Genomic DNA, 7,782 nt, shown 5'->3' on the forward strand with positions numbered 1-7,782 from the left:
CACGGTTGAACCTCATTCATTTTTACCAAATAATCTTTTTGTGTCCCATAAAAAATGTCTGTAAGTCTTTTTTCTCAATTTACTCTATATCGGTGGCTCCCAGACTCTGGTTCACAACTCCTTTGAGGGTTGACCCTTTCACTAGGGGTTGCCTAGACAATTGAAAAACACAGATATTTGCATACAAATTCATAGCAGTAGCATAATTACAGTTATGAAGTAGCAATAAAAAAATTTTTATGTGTCACCACAACAAGAGGAGCTGGATTAGAGTCACAGCGCTAAGGAGGTCGAGAACCACTTCTCTACATATTCTAATTGAATGATTTGATAGACTTTTCCGGTTGTAGCTGTCACCTTCTATCTGACGAGTCCTCACTCTTTCCCTCTAGCACCAACTTCTCAGAGTTCTAACCTTCTAACCCCATCCTGAACATCTTCATCAAAATCTTAGGAAAGATTCAAAGGCAGTCATTGCACAATTTACCTCACTATTTTTACCTCTGAAATGGAACATAGGTGTAGTTCTAAAGCCAGATAACCCTTGTACTTATCAACATTAGTGGAGCGCACTTCAAGTTTGTAATAAAGATATGTACATCGGAATGCCAAAGAAATACTTGTTTATGGGGTCCCCTGTGCTTTCCAGCTATGGAATCATGGGAGTGTTGTCACAAAACTAAGGGCATTGTAGGTTCTCAATCTTTACTCTTCCATCTTCATCAACTTAATATTTTTTATTGGATTTCTATTTAATTTACAGTTCAAATGTTATCCCCTTTCCCGGTTTCCCTCCCAGAAACCCTTTATCCCATCCCCCTCCCCTGCTTCTATGAGGGTGTTCCCCCACCACCCATCCAGTCCAGCCTTCCCACCCTTAAATTCCCCTACACTGGGGCATCGAGCCTTCACAGGACCAAGGGCCTCTTCTCCCATTGATGCCCAACAAGGCCATCCTCTCCTACATCTGCGGCTGGAGCCATGGGTTGCTCCTTGTATACTCTTTGGTTGGTGGTTTAGTCCCTGGGAGCTCTGGAGGGTCTGGCTGGTTGATATTGTTGTTCTTCCTATGGGGTTACAAACCCCTTCAGCTCCCTCAGTCCTTTCTCTAACTCCTTCATTGGGGTTCCCTGCTCAATCCAATGGTTGGCTTCGAGCATTTGTCTCTGTATTTGTCAGGCTCTGGCAGAGTCTCTCAGGAGACAGCTATATCAGGCTCCTGTTAGCATGCACTTTGTGGAATCCACAGTAGTGTCTGGGTTTGGTAACTGTATATGGGATGGATCCCCAGGTGGGGCAGTCTCTGGATGGCCTGTCCTTCAGTCTCTGCTCCACGCTTTGTTTCCTGATTTGCTCCCATGAATATTTTGTTCTGTAAGGCCCCCACAAATGGAAGACCTCACCCAAGCCTCCAGAATTCTCGGCCGCCCATTAACTGCAAGACACCAAATTTGATGTAATCAGCAAGAGGCATATTTTAGTCAGTATACTGAGGTCAACACCTATAGCCCATGCAGGGGCAGTGGGGTCTGACCTCGGGGTTTTGGAGACAGAGAGAATTTAAAGCCCAAAACCACAACTCAGGGGGGCAACCACAACCCAGGGAGACAAGGGGGGAAATATCAAACACTAACTAATTTGTCTTGTGGTTAGTTTTGTTCTTGGTATCCAGGATGTATGGGCACGCTGAGAACTCCCAACTCAAACTCTCCTGGTATCCAGGGTGCACAACTCAAACTCTCCTGGTATCCATAGCACTCGGCCACGCTGACCTGAACTCCCAGCTCTGAACTCCTATCTCGTCTAATTTGTCTTGTGGATAGCTAGTTTCCTAGGACCCAGAGGGCAGAACAAGCTGATCTGCACTCTTGACTCCATCTGTGGAAAGTTTAAAATTTTTTAACTCTTTCAGTTCTCCCTTCTAAGAAGGACCAGAGCACATACACTTTGGTTTTCCTTCTTCTTGAGCTTCATGTGGTCTGTAAATTGTATCTTGGGTATTCTGAGCTTTAGGGCTAATACTGATACACTTGGGTACACTTATCAGTGAGTTCATACCATGTGTGTTATTTTGTGATTGGATTTCCTTGCTTAATAGCTTAGTAGTACTTAATAGTTTTTAATAGCTGAGTAGTACTTGTAAGCTGGTACAACCACTCTGGAAATCAGTCTGGCAGTTCCTCAGAAAATTGGACATCGTATTACCTGAGGACCCAGCTATACCATTCCTGAGCATATACCCAAAAGATGCTCCAAAATATAACAAAGACACATGCTACATTATGTTTATAGCAACCTTATTTATAATAGCCAGAAGCTGGAAAGAACCCAGATGTCCTCCAACAGAGGAATGGATATAGAAAATGTGGTACATTTACACAATTCAGAACAATATTTTTGATGTTGTGTTGACAGTTCAAGATTGGCTCTACCTCTTGGAGTCAGTAAGTATGTCAGAGAAATTACTCTTCACGTTTTTCCCACTTTGTAGACTATTGGAATTCAAACATTTGGAGGTTAGACTAAAAATGTTACAGCCCTACACCTGTATTGTATAAATTGCTGTGGTGATGCCTAATTTTTTACTTTTTTTTTTCTCTCCTCTTTGCCATCCTAGTATGTGTTTTTCTATGTCTCAACAGCAGAGTTTAATTCAGCTATTTTATAAGATTTGTAAGATTTAAAAGCTGCCATTATTTCATATTTTTGACACAGCTAGGGGTTACATCAATGTAAAGTACAAATCCAACTTGGCAGCCATGTGTAATTTACCAACACACATTCCTATTCTCTGCTGGAGTGAATTCAGGTGCTCCTCGTGATTCAGCTTTATTGCCTACTATAGAAAGCTTACTCTGAACACACTTCTGAACATCTCTGTGTGCTCTGGATGCCTTCATTTTCTTGTTGACTGTTTACTGGGGCTAACCTCTGCTCCATGTCTTTTTCTGCCTCTACACTAAAATCTGCATGAGAACCAATCCTGCACCTTCATTATCCTAGAACGTTTCTTTAGCTACACTAATTGTGCAACACATTTGGAAAAAATGAAAAATTAGAGCAGAATTATGGGGTTGAAGAGCTTACACTAAGCTAGTTTATGAAGGGCCACTGTTAAACTGAGAGAAAAAAAAAATTACCTGAAACCTTCCTGGAAAAGATAAAGATCTAAAGAGGAATGCCAGGAATTCAAAAGCAGGAATAAGGAATACACTTGTTGAAGCCAGGGGAGGCAGTAAGAGCAGAAGCCAAATGAGGACATTCTTCTCTTGTCTCCTATATTTTGATAATTTCCCTTTGTTTCTGTTTTTCTTTTTATACCTGTATAAAAAAAATTTATGTTTATCTCAATCATTATTTCTCTAAGGACAGGACTCAATAATTCTGGGAGTAGATATGAGTGCCTCCATATTTTAAATTCAGACAGATCCATTTTTTTAACAGTTCATGTTTACTTTTCTTTTCTTTTATAGTCAAAAATACACACTCATGGGGAAAAATATAAAACAGCAATGCAATTTGGGGTAGGTGTTTTCAGTGTGGAGAGGTGATCTGTAAAATATTCAAACATTTCTGTTGGTCCACTGCTCCTGGCTCTTTGGCAAACTAGGTGTTTGATATTTTCCATTGTTGCATTAAGACATTTATTATTTTAAGTTTATAGCAAATAAATGATAAATATTGCATAAATGGAAAAGAAAATTATCCTTTTATCTCTTAAGTTCAGCTCTTTTCTATTCAAGGTACCTTTTCTGTTGTGGGCAGGGTATTGTATTTGAAACAAAGTCTCATGTAGCTCAGACTGGCCTTGAACTCATAATCCTTCAGATTCAGCTTCTTAAGTAATGTAATTACAGACATCCACCTCTTCAAACTTCAAGGTATCTGTGAAAGCACTCAATGGAATGAGAGGTCAAGAGTTTGAAAGAGAACAAGAGGTATATGGGAGGCACTGGAGGTAGGAAAGGAAAGGGAGACATAATGCAATTACACTACAATTTCAGAAAGGGATATTATCTATACATATGATTAAAATGAGACTGTCTGAAAGTCACTACAGAACAGGTTCCAATGCACTGAATCTTCCTGTGCTTCCCTCTGTCTTCTCTGAAAGTGCGCCCTCTCTCTTCTTGCCAGGAAACATGACACTTCCCTGAGATGTCACCCTCTTTGGATAGTCTGCTTGTACCTGGAGGCCATTTTTCCTCTTAGCCACAGGTCAACTACTCTCTGATTAAAAATTTTGCACAGTTGAGGCTCATTCCAATCACATGTACCAGTTTTCACCAGCCAACCACCAACTCATTATATCTTATGAGGCTTTCTCTCAATATATATAAATACACATATATACATACACCTATATGTATGTATACTTAATTTATAATGTATACAAATTATATATAATTAAATATATAATATAAAAGATATTTATAATATATATAAAGTATATGTAATACTATAAATGTAAAAATATTTTAAAATATATACATATATACACATACATGTGTACACATATAATATATATTATATATAAATATGATACATGTGGTATATTAATATATTATATAAAATTTATTGTATTATATGTTATTATATTAAATAATATACCATATTATATAGATAAATATAATAGAGTATATTGATTTTATATTTGTATATTTGTAATTTGTATACATATATTTGTATATAGATATATATATATACACTAATGTAACTACACTAATGTAAAAATAGACAATCTTATTTATAACTGTAATATATGTTTGTAAAATGGTATGTACATTTCACTTCTTAAGTCAACTAAAATTTTAGAAAGATATTAAATATAAATAAAATACATTCAAGAAGAATCATTGAGTTACTAAGCATTCCTGAAAATGTAATATTTAACCTATATATTTGAAGTACAAATTTTCTATTCAATCTAAAATAATAAATTATCTGTTTTATTAAAATACATCATAGGACACACAAGGAATTATATAATTGCAATATTTAAATGCTCCAAATGCTACAGTTTTAATTTCTATGTTCCATATTTTATTTAAACAGACGTTTAGCTATATATTTCTGTACATAAATAAAATTATTCAGTAAAATATGTAATACTGCAGTGGCAGATCTATATGAGTGAATGCTTTTATCAATAGAGGTGAGGCTGGAGAGATGGCCCAATGGATAAATGTGCTTGTCATGCAAAGTTTCAAGAATGATGTTCTGAGTTCAGTCCGGAATCTATATAAAGTATGAAGGAGAGAACCAAGCTGCACAAAGTTGCCATACCTCTGCACACATGCCTTGGGATTCTCTCTCTCTCTCTCTCTCTCTCTCTCTCTCTCTCTCTCTCTCTCTCTCTTTCTCTGTGTGTGTGGGGGGGTAAGAGTGTGTGTGTGTGTGTGTGTGTGTGTGTGTGTGTGCGCGCAGGAATTGCATATGAATGTAGTTCTTGTGAAACCCTGAAGAGAATATTTTGGATCACACTGCCCAGTGTAGATGGTGGGAATCAAACCTGGTTCTTCTACACAACACAGTAATAGATCTTAAATGCTGAGCCATCTTTCAAGCCCTGTTATCAAATTTTAATTAAGTTCCTTCTTTAAGCAGGTATGTTGACACCATGTTACTCATCTTGGAGTTCATATTTAAGTTTATGTCTAATTTATCTTCTCATTGAGAGCATTATTATAGAGATTCTTCTGTTTTACCAACTTATCTATAGCTCTCTCTCTCTCTGCTATAACATTTGATGGACATTTTTCAAGGCTTGGTTTTTTGCTCACTCTTCATCAGACTCTATATGCTCTTTCCTGATCAAGCTCAACCACATTCATTACATATGTAAAACTAGAAGTCAGACACTGTGTAAGTTATGCGTTCTATCTGAACCTCTCCTCCACATGCTGGGGCTCTATCTTCAATGATCCTTTGGATATCTTAATACCTAACTCATGCTCTCTCTCTCTCTCTCTCCTTGAAAAGTAGCTTTCCTATGGCATTTTTGACATCATTTAGGGGATCACATTCCACTTTATTTTATACCCAGAGAATAATGAAATTCTTCTTCATCAGAACCACTATGTCATGTCTCAGAGTCTATCATCTTGTTTTGTTCACGTTCCAATCTTGGTTAAGTTTCATATTAATTTATTTTTTTCTACCTTTGTCAAACAGTCAATCCAAGGTTGTCACCACTCTCCTAGAGCACACTCACCCCTTTATACCTTTCAGTTATACATCTGAGGATTCAGCCAACAGCACACTTAAAAATAATTAGAAAAAAATAAAAATAACAACATCATAAAAGTAATGCAAGTAAAAACAGTTTAAAATTATTTATACAACAATTAGATTATAGTAAGAATTAAAAGCCATCTTGATCTCATTTAGAATGTAGCAGAGGATGAAGATAGATTGCATTCAAATATTAAATCATTTCATTTGAAGTATATGATTTGTGTTTTTTCTGGAAAGTTCTGGAACTAATTATAAATGAGTTCCAAAAAGTAGCTAACTTCCATTCCACAGTATATATCATAACTTATCTTCCATGTGTAATTTGAAATTTTTCTATATAGCCCATTATCCAGTGGTAGCTTCCTATCTGGTGGGAATTGTATCTCATGGGAGATTTGACAATCTTTAAACATGATTAACTTGTGATATCTAAGTAAGTGGGGGCAGGCGTTTCTGACATCAAGTGAGTAAAAACTGGGAGACCTGCCCAGCATCATAAGCATGGAAAACAGGCTCCTGAAATAATGAACTATCTGACCTCAGATGCCAATAGTGCCAATGTTGACAAAACCTTTAGTACCTTTCTATTTGACTAAGCCTGGAATAGTCAAAATGTCCTCCCTAAGCAATTGGTAGTTGGTTGCTTATCCAACTCCATGTTTTCTCTCCGACTTTTTTCTTTTCTTTTCTTTACTTTTCTTTTTTTGGATATTTTATTTACATTTTAGATGTTATCCCCTTACCCCATTTTCCCCCACCCATGAAACCCTATCCCATCCCCACTCCTCCTGCTTCTATGAGGATATGCCCCCACCCACCTACTCCCACCTCCCCACACTTGAATTCCCTCACACTGGGCATCCAGCCTTCATGGGGCCAAGTATCTCCTCTCCCACCTATACCCAACAAGACCATCCTCCCCTACATATACAGCTGGAGCCATGGGTCCTCAACCACATTTCTACACCCTGTGATTTCTCCCATCTTAGTATATTTCTCCATGCACTAGAAAAACCTCATTTATTCTAAAAAGACTATCCACTTATTATTTTCCCTAGAGAACTTTTACATGATATCTTCACTAGGACAATTCTTCTGAGTCCGTTTATAAATCTGTAGAACTTTTATGTTATTTACTATGATTTGGTTCTCACAAGGATAGAAACCACATATGTGGGTAGACATATTTCTTTCAGTTGGATACCACCGATAGCAAGCTTGACTCAAAGCTCCTTTTTGTCAAGTGTTTCATTTATTTATTTTTCCAAGCATGCATTTATGTGCTTATTTAAATGCAGAGTTTTATTCAAAGTAACTCATGTGTGGAGCTCAGTGCACAAAAGAGATTAAAAGGGATTATGCCAGATCACTGCTTTGATTACAGACAGTACAGTACAATCTCATCTAAGATACATTTAACCATTTACCATGGTCCTGAAGAACACATATCAGAATGACTGGGTATGGTGACTGAGGCTACAGGCTTGCTACATTCTCATGTGAAATGTCAATGACACCCCTTAACCTCAGTGCACAACAGCTCCT

Source organism: Arvicanthis niloticus, chromosome 2 (assembly GCF_011762505.2).
Source record: "Arvicanthis niloticus isolate mArvNil1 chromosome 2, mArvNil1.pat.X, whole genome shotgun sequence".
Classification (NCBI taxonomy): domain Eukaryota; kingdom Metazoa; phylum Chordata; class Mammalia; order Rodentia; family Muridae; genus Arvicanthis; species Arvicanthis niloticus.